General features: G+C 41.1%; 1 protein-coding gene across 5 annotated transcripts in view; it reads left to right on the top strand.

Moving 5' to 3' along the window:
• Window positions 1-25,683, top strand: part of APBA1 (amyloid beta precursor protein binding family A member 1) — a 285,201-nt gene that overhangs the window by 70,996 nt on the left and 188,522 nt on the right. The window contains exon 2 of one of the 5 annotated variants that reach the window (XM_073543714.1): window positions 14,889-15,078. The exons of the other annotated variants lie outside the window; for them this stretch is intronic. The gene's annotated coding sequence lies outside the window, so the exon portion shown is untranslated. The remainder of the gene's footprint in view (window positions 1-14,888; window positions 15,079-25,683) is intronic. 5 annotated transcript variants of the gene reach the window in all.

The raw sequence follows: 25,683 nt of genomic DNA, 5'->3' as shown, positions 1-25,683 counted from the left end.
GCGCACCGTCAAAAAGGCGCATGCGCCGCCAAACGCATACTGCGCACGGCCTGCGCCCCCTGTGATAAAGATAGGGGACGCAGGGCGCATGCAGCGTCATGCGCCGGTGGGCGGAGCTACCGGCGGGGCGCGGCAGGGGGCGGGGCTTAGCGGCGGCCGTGCGCAGGCCGTCGCTGCGCTCCAAAACGCTAGTGTGAAACTAGCCTTACTGAGGCTAATATACTAGCCCCATTTAAATGAGATGTCAGCATTAAAAAAGTCTAATCCTGTCTTCCCTTATATTATTTGAAGTTTATTGAATGTATGTTAAATTGTTAGTTTACTCCCCTTTGCATGGGAGTTCATAACTTGGACTTGGTTTAATAAGTTTCTAAAAATTTATTGAAATTAAGAAAAGTAAATTAATATGATAAAATGCTCTCCCCCTCAAAGAAAAAAAAGGTGTTTTAAGACCATAGGGGGCAAATGTGTTAAATAAATGAAAAAAAAAGCAAGACAATAAAAAAATCATTAAATAAAGCATAATTAAAAAATAGAGACAGCACAAGTTCAAATCAAACTTGGTCCGTAAAAAATCTGGCCAATATAAAAAAAATGATTTTTTTATCGAAAGGGGAACACAATGCAATGTGTTTTAGCTGTCTTTTGTAGTTGTAAAAAATTGAACAATAGACAAATATTTCCTATTTTCTTTAGGGCGGTTTCACACGTCCAGATAATTCCGGTACCGGAAAAAACGGTATCGGAGCTATCCGTGTGTCCGTGTGGATACGTAGGCCATCCGTGTGTGATCCGTGTGCTATCCGTATGTCCATGTGTACCATCCGTGTGTGATCCGTATGCTGTCCGTGTGCTGTCTGTGTAGTGAAATAATTGGTTTCAATATTAACCCTATGACTCCTAAAAGCGCAACGGACGGCACACGGATGGCACACGGATGCCATCCGTGTGCGGTATGTGTTTACACGAACCCATTGACTTGTATGGGTCCGTGTGATCCGTGCTGTTGTACAAAAAAGGACATGTCAGCGTATTTTGCACACGGACACACGGTCCGTGAAAACACGCTGCCATCTGCATAGACACATTCATTAGAATGTTTCTATGTGTGTCAGTGTCTCCGGTACGTGAGAAAACTGTCACTACATGTACCGGAGCCACTGACGTGTGAAACTGGCCTTACATAGCGCCAGCAGCGGGCAAGAAGTGGTTCTGCGGCTCCCACAAAGCGGAAATATATTTATTTCGACCGCCTCTCGTTCCTCGCTCCAATTATGGATCTCAGACCAGAAGTATACCAAAAACACCACATGACACAAATGCTTTATAGGGCCCGATCCAAATTTTCCTTTTTCTACATTTTATATTTAATCACAGAACTCAATCTAACCTCACTGAAAGGGAGACAGGGTCTGATTCAGAGGCCATCTTCGATCCTGTAGGTGGAGGGGTTGAGGTGTCTGGCCCATCTTGTGACCTTCCAAGGAGCCAGGCCCAAGTGACTTCTCCTGCTCGACCTGATCCTGCCCTAGATCCTGGCCCGCCACCAGAAACACCACCACCAGGAACAGAGCCACTACAAGGACCGTCAGCTGCAGCCCCACCCGACATCCATGATGAACAGGGCAACAGCAGCAGCCCAACTGTTAGGCTAGAGGGCTCCCCCCAGCCTGCTATGCCATACCGGCGAGGTAGACGAAGGCGCCATATCCCTGTCACTGATATCAGGACCAATGTGGATACAGGGGACAAAAATTATCTTACCAGAGTTGCCACTGATGATGGGGAGGAGGAGTACTCACGCAGCCTTGCCCATTATCTTCGTTCCCTTCCCCGTGAGGTGCGGCTACGTGTGCAAGGATCCATTCAGATCCTAATTGACGCAAGCACACCCCCCAATACCCCTTATGAGGTGTTTGAGTTTCCTGAGAGGTGGCAGCTGTCACCCAGGAATCTCATGCGTCTTAACTCACACCCCCAAGTGCTTGCTCAATCAGGATCTGAGGATCCTCCTACACGTGGGCCTATACCTCACCCCCCCCCCACCCAACATTGGCAACATCATTCCCAAATGTCAGGGTATAACCCAGCACATCAATATGGCCACTTGTTCCCAGCCAATGTTGGAGGCTGGTCCCAATCTGGTTGGGGACGACATGGTCATTTTGGTGGTTTAGACTCACGGCCCTACCAGCCCCAACAGGAGAGTCGTCTCCAATATCACAGTGCCCCAGTATCCACCTCAAGCCCATGAGCCGGCCCACTACCTCCATCATGGGCAAGAGTATGCCCCCACACAGGCCGAGGGACAAGTTGGCCAAACTAGCCATCAGGCAACACAGGCTGGGCTGCCGCCTCCTCCCCCCCCCACATACTACAATTTATAAGTTTGTGTGTTTTTTTGTGTTTATTGCTGTATTGTAACATTTTATCTTTTTTTTGTTCTAAGGCCAATTATGGCCATTTTGCTAAATAAAATATGGCTCGAATATGGTTTCACAAGGTCTTGAAAAAAAGGATACATAAAAAGTTTTAACTTTCAATTATTGTTGTCTTTATCAATGATGCACTTACTGTACATCATGACATGTTGCCATATGCTTACACAGTGATTTAGAAACCGAGAAAAGACATAAGGGGTTGTAATATATATACAGTTGTGGCCAAAAGTATTGACACCCCTGCAATTTTGTCAGGTAATACTCAGTTTCTTCCTGAAAATGATTGCAAACACAAATTCTTTGGTATTATTATCTTCATTTAACTTGTCTTAAATGAAAAAACACAAAAGAGAATGAAGCAAAAAGCAAAACATTGATCATTTCACACAAAACTCCAAAAATGGGCCAGACAAAAGTATTGGCACCCTCAGCCTAATACTCGGTTGCACAACCTTTAGCCAAAATAACTGCGACCAACCGCGTCCGGTAACCATCAATGAGTTTCTTACAATGCTCTGCTGGAATTTTAGACCATTCTTCTTTGGCAAACTGCTCCAGGTCTCTGATATTAGAAGGGTGCATTCTCCAAACTGCCATTTTTAGATCTCTCCACAGGTGTTCTATGGGATTCAGGTCTGGACTCATTGCTGGCCACCTTAGAAGTCTCCAGTGCTTTCTCTCAAACCATTTTCTAGTGCTTTTTGAAGTGTGTTTTGCGTCATTGTCCTGCTGGAAGACCCATGACCTCTGAGGGAGACCCAGCTTTCTCACACTGGGCCCTACATTATGCTGCAAAATTTGTTGGTAGTCTTCAGACTTCATAATGCCATGCACACGGTCAAGCAGTCCAGTGCCAGAGGCAGCAAAGCAACCCCAAAACATCAGGGAACCTCCGCCATGTTTGACTGTAGGGACCGTGTTTTTTTCTTTGAATGCCTCTTTTTTTCTCCTGTAAACTCTATGTTGATGCCTTTGCCCAAAAAGCTCTACTTTTGTCTCATCTGACTAGAGAACATTCTTCCAAAACGTTTTAGGCTTTTTCAGGTAAGTTTTGGCAAACTCCAGCCTGGCTTTTTTATGTCTCGGGGTAAGAAGTGGGGTCTTCCTGGATCTCCTACCATACAGTCCCTTTTCATTCAGACGCCGACGGATAGTACGGGTTGACACTGTTGTACCCTCGGACTGCAGGGCAGCTTGAACTTGTTTGGATGTTAGTCGAGGTTCTTTATCCAACATCCACACAATCTTGCGTTGAAATCTCTTGTCAATTTTTCTTTTCCGTCCACATCTAGGGAGGTTAGCCACAGTGCCATGGGCTTTAAAAATCTTGATGACACTGCGCACGGTAGACACAGGAACATTCAGGTTTTTGGAGATGGACTTGTAGCCTTGAGATTGCTCATGCTTCCTCACAATTTGGTTTCTCAAGTCCTCAGACAGTTCTTTGGTCTTCTTTCTTTTCTCCATGCTCAATGTGGTACACACAAGGACACAGGACAGAGGTTGAGTCAACTTTAATCCATGTTAACTGGCTGCAAGTGTGATTTAGTTATTGCCAACACCTGTTAGGTGCCACAGGTAAGTTACAGGTGCTGTTAATTACACAAATTAGAGAAGTATCACATGATTTTTCGAACAGTGCCAATACTTTTGTCCACCCTCTTTTTTATGTTTGGTGTGGAATTATATCCAATTTGGCTTTAGGACAATTCTTTTTGTGTTTTTTCATTTAAGACAAATTAAATGAAGATAATAATACCAAAGAATTTGTGTTTGCAATCATTTTCAGGAAGAAACTGAGTATTATCTGACAAAGTTGCAGGGGTGTCAATACTTTTGGCCACAACTGTAGTTTCCCAAAGGCCAAAAAGAAAAATTTACAACATAGACACAGCATGCTCTTGCCAAGAAGTTCCCCCCTCAGGTGACATAAAGTAATTTGTGAAAATATCACGCACTTTGAACCCAGAGAGCGGTCTACGTTGAGGGTTGATAGGTGGTCTTGCCCTACGTACATTGTCTGACCCACACACACCATCAGCAGAGGAGGAGCAATCATGTATCCTGGTGAAGTTATGAAGAACGCCACATGCTTTAATTACTTCATTTACATTTTGTTCACTCAGCTGAATGGCAGACTGTAGGACCCGCCATTTGGCCCAAAGAATGCCAAAGGAACACTCCACCAGTCGCCAAGCACGTGATAGGCGCGAGTTAAAAATTCTGCGCCGGTGGTCCAGGCTGCGCCGGGGATATGGCCTCATGACATTTCTCGTTAACTGAAACGCCTCATCTGCCACAAGGACATAAGGGACTGATTCTTGCGTGGAGCCTGGTAGCTGGCGTGGTGGTGGTAGATCGAACTGGTTGGTGCGTAGCCGCCGACCCATAAAGGAAGTATTGAAGACTCTAGAGTCTCCCGTCCTTCCATAGGCCCCAATGTCAACAATTATAAACTTGTATTGAGGGTCGGCCAGAACCAACAATACAACAGAAAAGTATTGTTTATAATTGAAGAATTGGGAGCCAGAGTTCGTCAGCTTACGCACCCGGATATGTTTGCCATCAAGGGCTCCAATACAATTAGGAAACTGGCATTCCTCTTCAAAGTCCCTTGATATCCTCAACCAGTCTTCCATACTGGGCTGGGGCATGACGAGTTGATGTGGTCTTGACCATATTTGACTACATGTCGACCTGACTATGCCAGAAATGGTAGATCTTCCAATGAGAAACTCATGGTAGAGGGCAGCATAAGACAGCCAGTGGACAGGAAGCTGAAGAACAACAGAATTGGAACATTTTAGAATGCACAAATTAACAAAACACCAGGTACACACATACCAAAGTTGTTAGTGATTCATATCTACTAACACACATATATTTGGTCGCTCAATCACTATGAGATATTCAGTACATATTACACATAACATTCTGATCTGTAAGTTTATATATATCTGGAATAAGATGAGGGCATTAAACTTAGTTAAAAAAAAACATACTTTGGGCAACACATCATGAACATAGAGAATGTGGTTGTGTAGTACATACCGTAATGTGAGTAGAAGTCGCTCCTCTGCAGATATAGCTTTGTGCATCCTTGTGTCCTGAAAGGTTATCCCAGGGCGCACTGTCTCCAAGAGTAGATCAAATGTTGCAAAGCTCATGCGACAGTATTGGTAAAATTTTTCAGGATGATCCCGCAGAGAAGAATAGAGGCGGTGAAATTGACCTCTTGTCAGTCGTTGCCTCAAAAGTGGATGGACCCACATGCGTCTCTTCCTCCTCGGATCCACAATCACTGGGTATGGCTGGCCAAAGCGGCGGTACAAAACCCAGCCCACATGCGTCTCCTCCTCCTCGGATCCACAGTCACTGGGTCTGGCTTACCAAAGCGGCGGGACAAAACCCAGTTGAAGAGAACACGGTCAGTTGGGGTGAACTAAAGTGTGTCTGACATGTTTGCTACCAATCACCAAGACACCAACACAAGCACAGCACCAAAATGGGCAGATTGAAGGCTGCCACCTGATGTTGAGGCAATAAATAGGGTTGGTGCTGATGATTTAAATTATGTGCAGTCCGATTTCTCCAGGCAATGTGATTGATTTGTTTGAAACGCAGGTATTGAAGGATGTGGAGGCTTTGGTTTGCAAGAGGACTCCGTCTAATTTATCTCCTGAGGAAAAGCGAGCTTTTTCAGAGATCACCAAGTGGTCTGATGTTGTGGTAAGAACCGCAGATAAAGGTGGCAGCACGGTGCTGTTACCAAGGTCACTTTATTTGAATGAAGCCACCAGACAACTTTCTGATGTTAATACTTACATGAAGCTTAAAAATGATCCCACAGGAAAATTTTAAAATGATCTTCGTTCTTTTCTCAGGAGATATGTCGAATTAGGGGTCATTCCCAAGAAATTAGCAAAACGCTTGCTACCGGAGTTCCCCAAAAAACCCTATTGGTACTGTATTCTAAAATACATAAGTCTATGTCTTGTCCTCCCGGCCGACCCATTGTGTCCGGGATAGGGTCTCTCACTGAACCTCTCTCCTAGTATATGGATTGGCTGCTTCGTCCTCTTCTTGGCGACATCCCCTCATATATAAAGGACACTAAAGATTTTTTGATAGTTGTCAATGATTTTGAATGGCAGCCTGGTTTTTCTCTTGTGTCCATTGATGTGGAAAGTCTCTACACTAAGATTCCCCAGGATCTAGGGGTAGATGTGATAAGGGAAATTTTAGCCACAACGGACAAAGACGCTGCATTCATTGACTTTGTGAGGGGATCCGTTTTGTTTTGAGACACAATGCATTTAAATTTCAGAATACTTGGTACCTACAACAGGTCAGGACCGTGATGGGGACTCCGGTGGCGTGCACTTTCGCCAATCTTTTTTTGGCTGTTTTTGAAAACAGACATATCTATTCACTTTCTAACGTCTTTTTGAAACACATCAAGATGTATATTAGATATGTGGACGATGTATTCATTGTGTGGGACGGCCCCCCAGATGTATTTGACAATTTTGTGGAGTATCTTAACAATTTAGGTGACATGAATATGTCATTTACTTCCAAATTTGGGGGCACCTCAATTGAATTTTTGGACTTTTTTTTAGAGGTTAGAGAGGGTTCTCTCTTTACTTCAGTTTTTCGTAAACCATCATCCACTAATGCCATGCTCCACGATGACAGTTATCACCCTTTTTACATGAAAAATTCTTTACTGTATAGTCAGTTTCTTAGACTAAAACGTATAAATAATACTCAGAAAGGCTTTGTTGACCAGTCGTGAGAATTATATAACAGATTTTTGAAGAGGGGTTACCCTGAAAACCTGCTAAAAAAACACAGACCAGGTTTAATCAGAACTCAAGTGGTGAATGAATAAAAGGGTTAATTGCAAGAAGGATGAAAAGAGGTTTGTTTTTTTGTTTGATTTTGGTCCTATGGACGGGGCAGTCAGGTCTGCAATCCGTAAAAATTGGCACATTTTAAGTCACGATACTGATTTATCAGAAGTGGTGGAGAGAGGTCCCCTTTTTACTTGTAGGAAAAGTGTCAGTTTAACCCCTTAATTCCATATGACGTACTATCCCGTCCATGTGCCCTGGGACTTAATTCCCAGGGACGGGGTAGTACGTCATAGCGATCAGCGGCGCCCACGTGGTGAGCGCCGCTGATCGCGGCCAGGTGTCAGTTGATTATCACAGCTGACACCTGGCACAATGTGTCAGGGGCGGTCATGGACCGCCCCCGACACGTTAACACCTTGCACACCGCGATCAAACACGATCGCGGTGTACCGGGGGTTAAAGGGAAGCATCGGCAGGGAGGGGGCTCCCTCCGTGCTTCCCTGAGCCCCCCACGGCAGCGCAGTGTGCAACGCTGCTGCGGGGGGCTCCTTCCCTGCAGGCCCCCGAATCCAAGATGGCAACGAGGACCTTCGGGGGCCTGCAGGGAGCTGGCTTCCTCAGTGCCTGCAAAGCGCAGGCACGAGGAAGCCTGCTGCACTGCCTGTGACAGATCGCTGATCTGTCACAGTGATGTGACAGATCAGCGATCTGTCACAGGACAGTAATGTCCCACCTGGGACAATGTAATAAAGTTAAAAAAAAGTGTAAAAATAATTTTTTTAAAAATTGCCAAATAAATTAGAAAAAAAAAATATTCCCCCAATAAATTCATTTTTTGGAAATAAAAAAAAAACAATAAAAGTACACATATTTGGTATCGCCGCGTCCGTAACGACCTGCCCTATAAAACTGTCCCATTAGTTAACCCCTTTAGTGAACCCCTTAAAAAATAAAAATAAAAAGCGAAGCAAAAAATAATGATTTATTATCATACCGCCGAACAAAAAGTGGAATAACGCGCGATCAAAAAGACGCATATAAATAACCATGGTACCGCTGAAAACGTCATCTTGTCCCGCAAAAAACGAGCCATGATACAGCATCATCAGCGAAAAAATAAAAAAGTTATCGCTCGCAGAATAAAGCGATGCAAAAATAATTTTTTATATAAAATAGTTTTCATTGCATAAAAGCGCCAAAACATAAAAAAGACCTACATGAGGTAACCATACTGACCCGAAGAATAAAGCCGCTTTATCAATTTTATTGCACGTGGAACGGTGTAAACGCACCCCCCCAAAAGAAATTCATGAAACGCTGGTTTTTGTTCATTCTGCGTCCCAAAAATCGGAATATAAAGCGATCAAAAAATGTCACATGCCCGAAAATGGTACCAATAAAAACGTCAACTCGTCCCGCAAAAAATAAGACCTCACATGACTCAGTGGGTCAAAATACGGAAAAATTATAGCTCTCAATATGTGGTGATGCAAAAACTCTTTTTGCAATAAAAAGCGTCTTTTAGCGTGTGACAGCTGCCAAACATAAAAACCGCCATAGGCTGTGTTCACACAGCGTTTTTTTAGCGGTTTTTACCGCGGTTTTCACTATAAAACCGCTAAAAATAAGCTGCACAGTCATTTCTATGCATTTTGCACTTTCTGTGCACATTGGTGCGTTTTTAACCGCGAAAAAACTGCATCGCGGTAAAAAACGCAGCATGCACATTAATTTTGCGGTTTTTTCCGCGGTTTAGGCTTCTCCCATGCTTTTAGAAACCGCTGCGGTAAAAAACGCATCAAAAACACATCAAAACCGCGCAAAAAACGCAGCGGAAAAATAGGTGCGGTTTCTGGGAAGGGATTCAGGTTTTTGTGCAGAAATTTTCTGCAACGTGTGCACATACCCATAGATGGTAAATCAAACCCCCCATTATCACCCCCTTAGTTAGGGAAAAATAATAAAATTAAAAGAAAGTGTATTTATTTCCATTTTCCCATTAGGGTTAGGGCTAGGGTTAGGGCTGAGATTAGGGTTAGGGGTGTGTTGGGGTTAGGGTTGGAGTTAGAATTGGGCGTTTCCACTGTTTGGGCACATCAGGTGCTCTCCAAATGCAACATGGCGTCTGATCTCAATTCCAGCCAATTCTGAATTGAAAAAGTCAAATGGTGGTCCTTCCCTTCCAAGCTCTGCCATGTGCCCAAACAGTGTTTTACCCCCACATATGGGGTCTCAGCCTACTCAGGACAAATTGCAAAACAACTTTTGGGGTCCAATTTCCCCTGTTACCCTTAGGAAAATAAAAAATTGGGGGCAAAAATATCATTTTTGTGGAAAAAAATGATTTTTTTATTTTCACGCCCGGGTGTTATAAACTTCTGTGAAGCACTTGGGGGTTCAAAGTGCTCACCACACATCTAGATAAGTTCCTTAGGGGGTCTAGTTTCCAAAATGGGGTCACTTTTGGGGAGTTTCAATAGTTTAGGTACATCAGGGGCTCTCCAAACGCACATGACACCCACAGACCATTCCATCAAAGTCTGCATTCCAAAACGTCACTACTTCCCTTCCGAGACCCGACGTGTGCCCATATAGTAGTTTTCTCCCACATATGGGGTATCAGCGTACTCAGAACAAATTGGACAACAACTTTTGGGGTCCAATTTCTCCTGTTACCCTTGGGAAAATAAAAAAAATCGGGGACTAATTGATCATGTTTGTGGAAAAAATACGATTTTTTTATTTTCATGCCCGGGCATTATAAACTTCTGTGAAGCCCTTGGGGGTTCAAAGTGCTCACCACACATCTAGATAAGTTCCTTAGGGGGTCTAATTTCCAAAATGGGGTCATTTGTGGGGGGTTTCCATTGTTTAGGTACATCAGGGGCTCTCCAAAAGCAACATGACACCCGCAGACCATTCCATCAAAGTCTGCATTCCAAAACGTCACTACTTCCCTTCCGAGACCCGACGTGTGCCCATACAGTAGTTTTCTCCCACATATGGGGTATCAACGTACTCAGGACAAATTGGACAACAACTTTTGGGGTCCAATTTCTCCTGGTACCCTTGGGAAAATAAAAGAATTGGTGACTAAAAGATCATGTTTGTGGAAAAAATACGATTTTTTTTATTTTCACGCCCGGGCGTTATAAACTTCTGTGAAGCACTGGAGGGGTCAAAGTGCTCACCACACATCTAGATAAGTTCCTTGAGGGGTCTAGTTTCCAAAATGGTGTCATTTGTGGGGGGTTTCCACTGTTTTGGTACATCAGGGGCTCTCCAAACGCGACATGGTGTCCGATCTCAATTCCAGCACAATAACTTTTAGGGTCCTGCTACCCTTGGAAAAATAAGAATTGAGGGTGAAAAGATCATTTTTGTGGAAAAAATGTGATTTTTTAATTGTACCGCTGTACGTTATAAACTTCTGTGAAGCTTTTGTGGGTTCAAAGTTCTCACCACATATCTAGATAAGTTCCTTGGGGGGTCTAGTTTCCAAAATGGGGTCACTTGTGGGGGGTTTCCACTGTTTAGGTACATCAGGGGCTCTCCAAACGTGACATGGCGTCCGATCTGAATTCCAGCCAATTTTGCATTGAAAAAGTCAAACGGCGCTCCTTCCCTTCTGAGCTCTGCCATGCACCGAAACAGTGGTTCCCCCCCCACATATCAGGCATCAGCGTACTAAGGACAAATTGCAGAATGAATTTTGCAGTCCAATTTCTCCTGTTAGGCTGGGGTCACACTAACCGACGCAAAATACGGTCAGTATTTTACATGCGTAATATGGATGACAGACCCCTAAATAGTGCTCCGTATGTCATCCGTAATCAAGGTGTGGTCGCGTATTTTGCGCATGTCAGCATCCGTATGCAATCCGTATGGCATCCGTATGGCGAGATTTTCTCGCAGGCTTGCAAAATGGACATATAATGGAGCCCTATGACAGGGTTTATAACAGAAACCAAAGAATAGATATAGACACATAGAATGCATATATATATATATATATATATATATATATGTATTCTATGTGTAAATATCTATTCATTCGTTTCTTTATTAAAACTGTCAGTGTGAGTTTACTAAAAAAAGGAAAAAAGAAAAAGGACACTCCAACAATATATGATGAATTAATAAATTATATATTATATGTAGTTTAATAAATTAGCAATGTGTTCCTTTAAGGTTGGATGGCAGACCATCCGGTATGAATGAAACAAAGGAAAATTACCAAGTGATGTACACGAACCACAGTTGATGAATGTGTGTATAAGAAAAATTAGTAAAAACCAAAGAAAATATAGCAAAAATAATATTTATTATAAATTTGGACACAATATGCGACTACAATAGATAAAAAACATGTAGAAATGTTATAATATGACAAAAGGAACCCGTAGGTGTATTAATACTCTGATAGCATATTATGTTAGTCTCACCACTGTACAAAAAGGGTTTTTGTATAGGATGTAAATTCAGCATATATAATAAAGTCCCCAAATACAGCAACAAAAATGTGTAAAAGTGCAAAAAAAAAAAATAAAATATATATATATATATATATATATATATATATATAGATGCAATGATAAAATTAACAAATATGACTGCATCAAGATATGTGATGTGATACACAGAAAAGGAAAAAATAATAAAAAATAAGGACGAAGGAGTTCTTCCGAAACGCGCGTCGGGGCGCGTTATTCTGGCAACCCGTTTCCACCACTGTCTTCTATTCAGCTTATTGGGTAATATGTTATGCTTTGTTAGGTTACATGCACTTTTTACTTTTGGGCGCTAGACACCATGTACATTGCTCTATGTTAGTGATTGCCATCCCTTGCTGGCCCATTTTTACTACATAGCGCTGCAAGGCGGTCTATTGTATTAAAGCTATATGTCTTACCATTGAGCGCCAGCTATCTTGCTCACTGCATAGTGACTTGTACAAGTTCTTTCTTGAGCTGGCTCACTCTCTATATTTAGTGCCATATGGCAGCCCATTCTAACATATTGGGTCATATGCTTTCTGTACTATAAGAGCGCTGGATTTCTCTTCTATTGTGCATATAGTGCGCTAGATCTTTGTTGATATAAACGCTTTTTTTGCCGATTGCATTTTAGTGTTGCCCCTTTTCTGCTATGTAGCGCTCTATGGTAATTCATCCTATTATATTACCGTTACATACTATTTTTCTGTGCTGATTTATTATTGCCAGACAGCGCTGTATAGCAGTTTATTTTATTGTATTGGGTCTTATGCTTCTTATATTTCAGAAAGGGTTTGATACCTTACTCATTTCATAGCTTTTTGTTCAGTGTCTAAATTGTATATATAAGCATTTCCCCATGTATTGCGTATTCTAGCACTCCTTTGTGAGTTCAGTATTTTTCACTTTATTATCTCAGCAGCTTAAATTTTGTTCACATTTTGCGTTCATTCACCTCTCGTATTAATATATATTTGCTTTTCATATATTTTATTATTTTTTTATTTTTTATTATTTTTTCCTTTTCTGTGTATCACATCACATATCTTGATGCAGTCATATTTGTTAATTTTATCATTGCATCTATATATATATATATATTTTTTTTTTTGCACTTTTACACATTTTTGTTGCTGTATTTGGGGACTTTATTATATATGCTGAATTTACATCCTATACAAAAACCCTTTTTGTACAGTGGTGAGACTAACATAATATGCTATAAGAGTATTAATACACCTACGGGTTCCTTTTGTCATATTATAACATTTCTACATGTTTTTTATCTATTGTAGTCGCATATTGTGTCCAAATTTATAATAAATATTATTTTTGCTATATTTTCTTTGGTTTTTACTAATTTTTCTTATACACACATTCATCAACTGTGGTTCGTGTACATCACTTGGTAATTTTCCTTTGTTTCAGTGTGAGTTTACTGTATAGCGCACTGAATTGCCGGCTTTGCTAAAAGACACCTGGTGCGTATTTCTCGCAAGTCACATGTGTGGTCCATGTGTAATGCGTATTTTTTGCGCACCCATAGACTTGCATTGACGTACTACGGGCGTAGTATGCTGACAATCGCAGCATAGGATACGGATGAGAAATATACGCCTGGTGCGAGTGACCCCATAGAGAATCATTTGTCCGTGTGTAATGCGTGTTTTTTGCGCCTCTTACGCGCCCGTATTCCTTGCCAGTGTGACTCCGGCCTTACCCTTGGTAAAATAAAAAAAACTTAATCTGAATTATTTTTTTTGTGAAAAAAAGTTAAATGTTCATTTTTTTAAAAATATTCAAAAAATTCCTGTGATGCACCTAAAGGGTTAATAAACTTCTTGAATGTGGTTTTGAGCACCTTAAGGGGTGCAGTTTTTAGAATGGTGTCACTTTTGGGTATTTTCTATCATATAGACCCCTCAAAGTGGCTTCAAATGTGATGTGGTCCGTAAAAATAAAATGGTGTTGCAAAAATGAGAAATCGCTGGTCAATTTTTAACCCTTATAACTTCCTAACAAAAACAAAATTTGGTTCCAAAATTGTGCTGATGTAACGTAAACATGTGGGAAATGTTAATTATCAAGTTTCTTGTGTGCCGTATCTCTGTGATTTAAGGGCATAAAAATTCAAAGTTGGAAAATTGCGAAATTTTCAAAATTTTCGTCAAATTTCCGTTTTTTTCACAAATAAACGCAAGTTATTTGAATGAAATTTTACCACTAACATGAAGTACAATATGTCACGAGAAAACACTGTCAGAATCACCGGGATCCATGGAAGCGTTTCAGAGTTATTACCTCATAAAGGGACAGTGGTCAGAATTGTAAAAATTGGCCCGGTCATGAACGTGCAAACCACCCTTGGGGCTTAAGGGGTTAAAGGATATTCTTGTACATAATCGCATGGAAGACCCACATAGTAATTGGCTCAATTTGATGCCCCCGAAAGGTAATTATCGATGTGGGCAGTGTCCGTTTTGTTCTCATCACATTCTTGACCGTTGTTTACGTATAGGTGCGGAAACTCATTATGTCACTGATTTTATTTCATGCAAAACCACTCATGTTGTTTATGTTTTATTTTGTCCTTGCAAGTTTTTTTACATAGGAAAAACTATACGTCCTCTTTATGTTAGGTTTAGGGAGCACTTCAATTCCATTTTGACAGGCAAAGGGGTCCCTAGACTTATTATCCATATGAGAGAAGCACACGGTGGCAATCCCGATGCATTATCATTTGCTGGCATACAAAGGGTTACTTTATCCTCACGGGGAGGTGATCTGAATAGGAATTTACTGAAGAGAGAGGCCAGGTGGATTATGCAAACCTGTGCTTTAGAGCGTACGGGACTTAATGAGAGGATTGACATGTCTGTTTTTTGTGAAATGAAAAAGAATTTTTTTTTGTAAAAAAACATTTTTTTGTAAAAAAAAATTTTTGTGAAAAATTATAATTTTTTCGCCTTTTTGGGCTTTTTTTCTCTCTTTTCTTTTTGTATTCATGGTACTATTATATGTATTATATATTGTTGTTTTCACTTATGTGAATTGTGTTTTTTTTTTTTTTTGTTGTTTTGTGGTTTGCTCAGCAGGTGAGCGGCATCGGTGGGAGGGGTCCTGACTTCTGGTTGTGGGTATTTCCTCCTTGGCCGGCTGCAGCTCACCCTGTAACCTGTGGAAGAGCCTTTGCAGCGCGAAACAATCGTCGTTGCTATCTCCTTTTTGCACCCGTTCTCCCGCTGATATGCTTTTATAAAAAAGCCTTGACTACACTACCCGGTGAGTGCCGCTCTTTTCTATTATTTTTTGCTAAGTTATGTGCAGGCCTCAAAACCGTTAAATGTCCATTTTGCAAGGTTGCGAGAAAAAAACGCTATACGGATCACATACGGATGCTTACATGAGAAAAACACGCGGCCACACCCTGACAACGGATGACATGCGGAGCACTATTTAGGGACCATTTATGCGTATTACGGCCGTAAAATACGGCCCATATTTTTCTCCGTTGTGTGTGACTCCAGCCTAAATGGCATTTTCCAGCCAAAGGAAGGACAATCTTAAGCAGTGCCAATGCCCACAAAACTTACCCTCCTCTACTGCTTTCTGTCAGTTGCACCATTTCAGTTTTTCATTAGTATGCCAGGCTAGTAATAATGACATGTAGAGCTCTGTGTGTGACATGTCTGTATCCTAATTGTTCCACAACTCTTATCTGATTAATTAGCTGTGTCTCTTTATAATTCAAGCACTGTCTGTTACTTTTGTTAAAGGTGTTGTCCACTTATTATTTTTGCGTGTGATTGAAGTATAAATACATTCAGCTTAGTATCCTGAGCTAAACGCCTAAAGACAATTTGCATAATAGAATAAAAAATACCTATACAGAAAATGTGCAAAGCTCAACAAGGAAATAAAAATATCTTATTATTGTGAAAACTTAAAAACTATTGACACACAAAGCCGGATATATAAAAAATATAAAATGCAGTGGGCAATGGCACCACACTCCTAGATATTTAAAGCAAAATATTAGAGGATCATAATCATTGATACCTAAGGATTGAAGACGAATACTCGAAAAAGAAGAGTCCAGAATATTCATAACTGGAGTAATACACAGTGGCATCAATAAAACCTCACCTATAGGGAACACACACGCGTTTCGCATCAAGTGTCAATTGGACGGTTGCCACAAAACACGCTTTGGGTGTACTCCTGATAGGTCTCATTGATGCCACTATGTCTTACTCCAGTTATGGGACCCCCTACCTTCCTTTATTTCTATAATTACTAACACTGCTTTAAAGCATAGATTGTTTGGGAGGGGTAGTGTTTCTCTAGAGAAACTCAGCGTTGGACTAGGTTTTCTGATGCCAGAACTAGCTCACTTCTGTGTCTTTACATCAACTGTGACAGAGAACAGGGCTATTTTTTTCAGTTTACATGACCAAGTCATCCAGCCCCTTTTATATACAATACCGATGATGTGGGTGGGATTTACTATCTCAAACACGAGCCAGAAGCAGAACCGCCTGGACCAAAACTGATACCTAAGGCACTTTTGTAAATATAAGTATATTAGTAACTTGCATGTGTTTATTCTTCAAACTCATCTAAAGATATTTTTTTCTACGTAGACAGTCCCGATAATTATACCTACTAACTTCTCCTCTTCTCTGCTCTTGTGGCGGACAATTGTGATGCAGTATGAGAGACGTGCCTGTTTTGGGCTCTTCAGATGCTGTGTCCTGCTTGGACCAGGCTATGCTTTCTTTACCCATTCAAAATATAATAAATCTCCTGATTACTCAAAATTTTCAGTCCCAGAAGGAGCACAATGTGTGTGAGACCATATGTATACCATGCAATAAATTGTGTTTTTGATGTCTAATGACATAGTCTGGATTCATACAGCTTTTTTTTGTTTGTTTCTGAAAAATCTCATGTTTTTAGTGGGAAATTTCATGCAGTTTTGTTTTCTTTTTAAGAAACAGATGCTACTTTAAAGTCTGTATTAAATTCTAAAACAGGATACATATGTAAATATTTGTGGTGTTTTGGTGGTTATATTTGAGTCAGTAGTGTTTTTCCTTTTCATGCTTTAGGCATAATATTTTTTCTGGTGTGTTTTCCTATAGGCTTATCTATAGCCATACAAAATTTAAAAAAAAAGAAACTCCATCAAAAAATGCGTAAAAATTGCTATAAAAGTGTTCTTCATGGAGATTTTTTGTTTTGAACGTTTTAAAATGTAAAAAAAAAAAAATATGTAAAGGAGGCCTCAAAAGTCAATCCAAATGGCCAAAGAAATTTATAGGCATACATAGATTTTTAGGAATGTTTGGATGATGTTTTTTGAACTGAAGCATGTATTATTGTATACTCGATCATTCAGGCTTTTTTTTATGATGATCCAGACATTCTACATAATACAAAAACGCACTGAAAATCCAGTGCAAATATATGCACATTTGTCCAATTAGTGTGGTAGGAAAAAAAGGAAAACGACATGCTGAAAGAAAAAACACTAGCTTGAACCCCGCTCAGGGCTGCTATTAAGCAAATGCCAACAATAGGGACATTTGTATCACTGAGCATTCTGAAGAATCCATCTATCAGTCTTTTGTGGGCAAAACATGCAATTAGTTCAGCTAATTCCTGCAAACAAAATGATAATTGACCATTCACAATTAATGTGTATAGTAACTGAAGAGCTTCTGAATGGCTGTTGTATAATACAGTCAGTAAATGCATTGTGAAGCAGAGATAATGGATGCCCTCATGCTGCCTTGTAGGAAGCTACTAGTATTTGCATACCTCTAAATATTGCCCTATTGCTGAAATACTAACCATTGGTATCAGTTACTACTGTACAATCCCTTCTCAACCATCTTAATGAAGCCCTCCTCCCATCAAAGTTTTTATGCTCCTAGTATATTGCAATCATCATATTATATAGCACTGTTTGCTTACAATTGCTCATTTTACCCTTCTACCCAGCTAGTCCTTCTCTTTTCCATAAGGAAGTTCAAAATTGACTAGCGGAATCCTGTTAAGTTCTATAAAGAAACAGGAGGTCTCTTTTGCCCGTATGACTCCGTATGACTCATGAGTCACTGCATAAGTCCCTGGCAGGAGTAGAAGGGAGCAGCTGGGTCAGGAGTTGAAGAGGTGGATGAATCATGCAGGGAATAAAGACTTTAAAGTCTGCAGAGCTGAGAAAAGAGAATTAACAAAGAACACTGAGTCTGACACCCCCAAAATTGAAATTAAGCTATACATTCTTGTTGGGGGACTTAGGCCCTATAAAAAAAATCAAACTCTGGGTGTAGATTTTAATTATTTTGTTTTATGTGAAAACAGGTTTTTTTTATATATGTACATGAGGGCTATGCCAAGGATGCACTGTAGTCACAAATGCTCAGTGGACCGATTTTGCCCCTCAATTGCAATCCTCCGCCATTCACTTGTGATGATTGACAGCCCTCCAAAGAGCACTGCCTGTATGGAATCCTGAGCCCTGCACACACTGACGGAACTTGGCTGACCACTTGGACATGCGAAGGGTGCACTGAAGCCCCTCATTTTTATATGTAATAAACCTGTTTTTACAAAAATCAAAATTTGTAAAATTTGTAGCACAAGTATGATTTTTATAGCCACTTAGTCCCCTTATATGAATGTATAAATTATTTAATCTCAATTTTGGAGCTGAGAGGCTGCATTTAAGTGAATGACTGTAGCAGTCATGTACTCATGGTCAACACATGATCATTGAAGGCCAAGAAAAGAACCGGAGGATGTGACAGGAGCGGCAGCGCCATGAAAGGACTGATGTGTAGGAGTTGTTTCTTTAGCGTTTTCGCTTTCCTGTTGTAAAGTTATTTTATATCTCCCTTAAAAACTGAGTATTTATGGAGAACTTCACTGAGCCATTGCATCATAGCGTTTCCTGTGGTATATTGTGCTTTACCATTGTTGCTTTTGTAATGCTTTTATATCACGGCAGTCAGAGGGCATTGCCATTTTTAGGCTGTCCTAAGCATGAGGCTGCAGATAATCCCTATTGTGATACAGTAATGACAGTATTTTCTGTGAATGCTCAGTCATCATTGCTGTCATCTCCATCCCCTGCAGTAATGTAGAGATCAGGGTATTTGTACTTCCGAAAATTGTTGTTTGATAGCTCTCCACATGCTTGTGGAATCCATGATGTTACCAAGGGTACATCATCATAATTTGTAACGGGGAGCAGGGACTCTTTCCTGAAGCATACAAGAGACCGATTAGTCCTGGCTCATGCAAGGGTATTTTGTTTGGAGCTTTATGTTTTTTATTTAAATTCTTTTTTTTTTTTTGTGAACACCAATTGTGTGTAAAGGCAAATGTAGAACTGGGCATGTGTGACATCATATAGCAGTGATTGTGGAATTAAATATTTTTCTGGACGTTCCGTCAGTAATTCCATGAGAAAACTACAATTAACTCTTTCCTAGTCTTAAAAGTCTAAATACAGTGAGGAATAGATTGAATGCAATAGTGACGCAAATATAGTGTTTTGGCCCCTTTGGGCTGACGTACACGGTTGTGTACCGGATCTGTATCGCACACATGCCAAATATGGCATTTATAGCCTACTGTGTATGTTTCTAATTCTGTACATAGACATGCATTTATTACTGTCTTGTGGTTTACTTTATAAATGTAAGTATGGCATGAACTGCTGCGTGCATGGAAACTCTAAGCAGAAATTATTTTTCCCATCTCTAGTCTCGCTGCATTTTGCAGGCATATCTAAAATTTCTTCAGACGTCAAATGAATAACTTCACATGTTTAGTGTGATGGTGACAATGAATTTGTCACTTTTCATGTTTTTTATCACTGAATGCATTAGCAATATTCACTTTTATGTGCACAAAAGCTGAACAGGTATGTCCGGCCATATTATCCCCTTAACCCTCAAGGGTGGTTTGCACGTTAATGACCGGGCCAATTTTTACAATTCTGACCACTGTCTCTTTATGAGGTAATAACTGAAACGCTTCCATGGATCCCGGTGATTCTGACATTGTTTTCTCATGACATATTGTACTTCATGTTAGTGGTAAAATTTAATTGATATAACTTGCGTTTATTTGTGAAAAAAACGGAAATTTGGCGAAAATTTTGAAAATTTTGCAATTTTCCAAATTTGAATTTTTATGCCCTTAAATCACAGAGATATGGAACACAAAAAACTTAATAAATAACATTTCCCACATGTTTACTTTACATCAGCACAATTTGGGAACCAAATTTTTTTTTCGTAAAGGAAGTTATAAGGGTTAAAAGTTGACCAGCGATTTCTCATTTTTACAACACCATTTTATTTTTAGGGACCACATCACATCTGAAGTCATTTTGAGGGGTCTATATGATAGAAAATACCCAAAAGTTACACCATTCTAAAAACTGCACCCCTCAAGGTGCTCAAAACGAGATTCAAGAAGTTTATTAACCCTTCAGGCGCTTCACAGGAATTTATTGGATGTTTAAAATAAAAATGAACATTTAACTTTTTTTCACACAAAAAATTACTTCAAGTCCAATTTTTTTTTTATTTTACCAAGGGTAACAGGAGAAATTGGACTGCAAAAGTTATTGTGAAATTTGTCCTGAGTACACTGATATGTGGGGGGAACCACTGTTTCAGCGCATAGCAGAGCTCAGAAGGGAAGGAGCGCCGTTTGACTTTTTCACTGCAAAATTGGCTGAAATTCAGATCGGACACCATGTCACGCTTGGAGAGCACCTGATGTGCCAAAACAGTGGAAACCCCCCACAAATGACACCATTTTGGAAACTAGACCCCCAAAGGAACTTATCTAGATGTGTGGTGAGAACTTTGAACCCCCAAGGGCTTCACAGAAGTTTATAACGTACAGCCGTACAATTAAAAAATCATATTTTTTCCACCAAAATGATCTTTTCACCCCCAATTTTTATTTTCCCAAGGGTAACAGGACCCCCAAAGTTATTGTGCAGTTTGTCCTGAGTACGCTGATACCCCACATGTGGGGGTAAACCACTATTTGGGCTCATTGCAGAGCTCGGAAGGGAAGCAGCGCCATTTGACTTTTCTGGCTGGAATTGAGATCGGACGCCATGTCGCGTTTGGAAAGCCCCTGATGTGCCAAAACAGTGGAAACCCCCCAAAAATTACACCATTTTGGAAACTAGACCCCCCAAGGAACTTATATAGATGTGTGGTGAGCATTTTGAACCCCCAAGTGTTTCACAAAAGTTTATAACGCCCAGGTGTGAAAATAAAAAAATCATATCGTTCCACAAACATGATCGTCCCCAATTTTTTTATTTTCCCATGGGTAAGAGGAGAAATTGGACCCCAAAAGCTGTCCAATTTGTCCTGAGTATGCCGATATCCCATATGTGGGAGAAAACTACTGTATGGGCCCACGTCGAGGCTCGGAAGGGAAGTAGTGACGTTTTGGAATGCAGACTTTGATCGAATGGTCTGTGGGTGTCATGTTGTCTTTGGAGAGCTCCTGATGTGCCTAAACTGTGGAAACCCCCCACAAGTGACCCCATTTTGGAAACTAGACACCCCAAGGAATTTATCTAGCTGTGAGGTGAGCACTTTGAACCCCCAAGTGCTTCACAGAAGTTTATAAAGCCCGGGAGTGAAAATAAAAAAGTCATATTTTTTCCACAAACATGATCTTTTAGTCACCAATTTTTTTATTTTCCCAAGGGTAACAGGAGAAATTGGACCCCAAAAGTTGTTGTGCAATTTGTCCTGAGTAGGCTGATACCCCATATGTGGGGGTAAACCACTGTTTGGGCGCATGGCAGTGCTTGGAAGGGAAGGAGCACCGTTTGACTTTTTCAACGCAGAATTGGCTGGAATTGAGATCAGACGCCATGTTGCGTTTGGAGAGTACCTGATGTGCCTAAACAGTGGAAACCCCCCAATTTTAACTCCAACCCTAACCCCAACACACCCTTAACCCTAATCTCAGCCCTAACCCTAGCCTTAGCCCTAACTCTAACCCTAGCCCTAACCCTAACCCCAATGGGAAAATGGAAATAAATGCATATTTTAAATTTTATTATTTTTCTCTAACTAAGGGGTGATAAAGGGGGGCTTTGATTTACTATTTATGGTGGGTTTTTATGTTTGGCAGCTGTCACACGCTAAAAGATGAAAAACTGATAAAGCGGTTTTATTCTTCGGGTCAGTACGATTACAGCGATACCTCATTTATGTCATTTTTTATGTTTTGGCGCTTTAAGGCAATGAAAACAATTTTACATAAAAAAATAATTTTTGCATTGCTTTATTCTGCGAGCTATAACTTTTTTCATGTACACGGATCAGTCGTCCTGGTCCCTTTGCAGAGAAACAGCCGCAAAGCAGGATGTTGCCACCCCCATGCTTCACAGTAGGTATGGTGTTCTTTGGATGCCAATCAGCATTCTGTCTCCTCCAAACATGACGAGTTTTGTTTCTACCACACAGTTCTACTTCGGTTTCATCAGACTATATGACATTCTACCAATACTCTTCTGGATAATCTAAATGTTCTCTGGCAAACTTCAGACAGGCTCGGACATGTACTGGCGTAAGCAGGGGGGGACGTCTGTCACTGCAGGATCTGAGTCCCTGGCAGTGTAGTGTGTTACTGATGGTAGCCTTTGTTACGGTGGTCCCAGCTCTATTCAGGTCATTCACTAGGTCCCCTTGTAGTTCTAGGATTTTTGCTCACCGTTCTTGTGATCATTTTGACCCCACAGGGTGAGATCTTGCATGGAGCCCCAGATCGAGGGAGATTATCAGTGGTCTTGTATGTCTTCCATTTTCTTATTATTGCTCCCACAGTTGATTTCATCACACCATTGCAGCCTGGTGCAGGGCTACAATTTTTTTTCTGGTGTTTTTTGACAGCTCTTTGGTCTTCACCATAGTGGAGTTTGGAATGTGACTGTTTGAGGTTGTGGACAGATGTCTTTTATACTGATAACAAGTTCAAACAGGTGCCATTACTACAGGTAATGAGTGGAGGACAGAGGAGCCTCTTAAAGAAGAAGTTACAGGTCTGTGAGAGCCAGAAATCTTGCATGTATTTAGGTGACCAAATACTTATTTTCCACAAAAATTTGCAAAATGAATCTTGCTAAATCAGACAAGGTGATTTTCTAGATTATCATTTTGACTCTCATAGTTGTGGTCTACCTATGATGTCAATTACAGGCCTCTCTCATCTTTTTAAGTGGGAGAACTTGTACAATTGGTGACCAACTAAATACTTTTTTTCCCCACTGTATATACAGGCAAGCAGAACCATTAGAGGAAGCGGGGACGAGTCCTTGCAAACTTCTCCCCGCTTGCTCCTATACAGACAGTATGTGACAACCTCCATGCTGAATACAGTTTTCTCTTGTTATTTTCAACTAACCATTTATTTATGAATTCACATGAGCGATTGTTTTCCCAGTTCTTCTCTTCCACACCTTTCCCGTGTCTCTCTGTCACAAGGGTGACACGTCCCTCTGGGAGACCTGGAGTTAGAAGGTCACAACGGGTAATGAATCGCAAGTCCTTTTTAGAGATGGCTATGTTAAACAAATTTCTTTTGCATCAGTGCTGAAAGGTTTAAGGACTGTTTCCATGCTGGCTGGGAACATACAGGTGGGTGCCCCCAGCAGCAGCTGCTGACATCATCTCACCTCACTATATATACTAGCTCTGGGCATTTCTTGCATGCTGGTGAAAGAATCTTCTTCCTGGAAAGTGTTGAGCTGTGTAGTAGGAGTTGATAGTAGTCATTGGAGAGTTATGTGTGCAGTAAGTTTGTTTAGCCCCATTTTCATTATTCCTATTTTGTTTGTTTAGTCCTCTCTTTACCTGCCTTCCTCCCCATTTTTGGTGAGGGCTTTGTATGATAGTAGTGTTCAGTTACTCCTGTCTGTTTTTGTGTCTTGTTTTCCTTACATTTCTGTCCCATGCCTCATGTGGTGGGGGAAGGGACAGATTAGAGTCTAACAGAAGCATTGCAAGGTCAAAGACCCATGCTTCTCTACCTTCAAGAGTTAGGGTACCGTTACACCTAGCGATGCACCAGCGATCCCGACCAGCGATATGATGCGGTCAGGATCGCTGGTGCATCGCTAGGTGGTCGCTAGTGAGCTGCCACACAGGCAGATCTCATCAGCGACATCGCTGGGGACGGGGATCGCTACTTACCTGTCAGACGCGGCGATCCTGCGTCCTCCCGCCCGGCTCCACGCGTCGCTCATCGGCGCCACAGGAAGCCCAGCAGGAAGTGGCCGACGAGGAATGGTCCAGGAGCTTCTCGCGCGATCAGCGATAACCAGCGGGGAGCCGGTCGGAGGTAAGTATCACATGCAGCGATATCGCGGCAACGTCACAAAATCGGTGACTTTACAGCGATATTGCTAGCGATATCGCAGTGTGTAACGGGGGCTTAACCCTGAGACAGGGATAGTTAGGATCCCAGTTCCAAAGCGAGTTTTAAGCCTCTCACCCTTACTCCAGACCGTCATATCTTGACACTCTCTCACTCTCAACATTATTAGTTGCCTTCTTGTTTCTTATAGTACATTAGCACTTCTATTTTCCTTTCTGTCTCCAATCCAGCCTTGCCTGTTCTCTCTTCAATCACTTCTTTTACACATTCATCAGCATTTTTGTTTTTATCTGCTCTTCTCCCCCATACATTTGCTGTCTCCCTCACCCTCCACATTTTCCACTTGTCTCATTTTTTCTAGCACATTAGTACTTCTACTCTTCCTTCTGTCTCCAATACAGCCTTATCTGTTTTCTCTCTTTTCACCTGTTTTCTTTGTACATCAGCATTGCTAACTCAGACAGTACATTGTAAGAATTAAGGTTAAGGAAGTTGGAGCACATACTGATTTATTTATTTATTATGACAACCTCCCTCGCCAGAGGATCAAGCGCCTGGGAAAGGCATGAAACATCTAGAAGGCTAAAAAAGTGGAAGGAATAGCTATGCAAAATTATGCATTTTTTCATTTCCAACTGACTGACAGGTAAACTTTAAAAAGTGATCTGGACAAGTTAATAGAGAATATCCCAGTATGGGAATCCAGTGTATAGAGCCATTTCTTATGCTAACCACTGGTTTCGATGACTTCTGGCAGCTATACAATTGTGTCAAAAAGTGCTTGCCCCCTTCATGATTATTTTCCACGTTTGTCACAATTAAATGTTTCCGGTCACTAAAGAAAGTTCAATATTAGACAAAAGATAACACAAGTAAACACAAAATGCAGTTCTTAAATGAGGGTAAAAATAAATCCAAACCTACAAGGCGCTGAGTGAAAAAGTGGTTGCCCCGCCACCCCCTTAAAATATCAATTAACTGTGGTTTATCACATTTTTGGGAAGCTGAGTTCAAATTTGCTAGCCACGTCCAGGCCTGATTACTGCCACACATGTTCGCAATCAAGAAATCACTTAAATAGGATCTGCCTGACTTTCCCCAATGGGATGGGGCTCACAATCTAAATTACCTATCAGTATGTCTTTGGAATGTGGGAGGAAACCGGAGTACCCAGTGGAAACCCACGCAAACACATACAAACTCCTTGCAGATGTTGTCTTTGGTGGGATTCGAACCCAGGACTCCAGTGCTGCAAGGCTGCAGTGCTATCCAACGAGCCACCGTACTGCCCACACGTGTGATGGTTTTGGGCTGTTTTGCTGCTTCCAGACCTAGAAGACTTGCTGTGGTAAATGGAACCATTAATTGTGCTGTCTGCCAAAAAATACTGAAGGAGAATGTCTGGCCATCTGTCCATGAGCTCAAGCTGAAACGCACTGGGGTTATGCAGCA

Source organism: Dendrobates tinctorius, unplaced genomic scaffold (genome assembly GCF_039654945.1).
Source record: "Dendrobates tinctorius isolate UK_male_01 unplaced genomic scaffold, ASM3965494v1 ptg000134l, whole genome shotgun sequence".
Lineage (NCBI taxonomy): Eukaryota > Metazoa > Chordata > Amphibia > Anura > Dendrobatidae > Dendrobates > Dendrobates tinctorius.
This window is presented reverse-complemented; position numbering and strand designations above follow the sequence as displayed.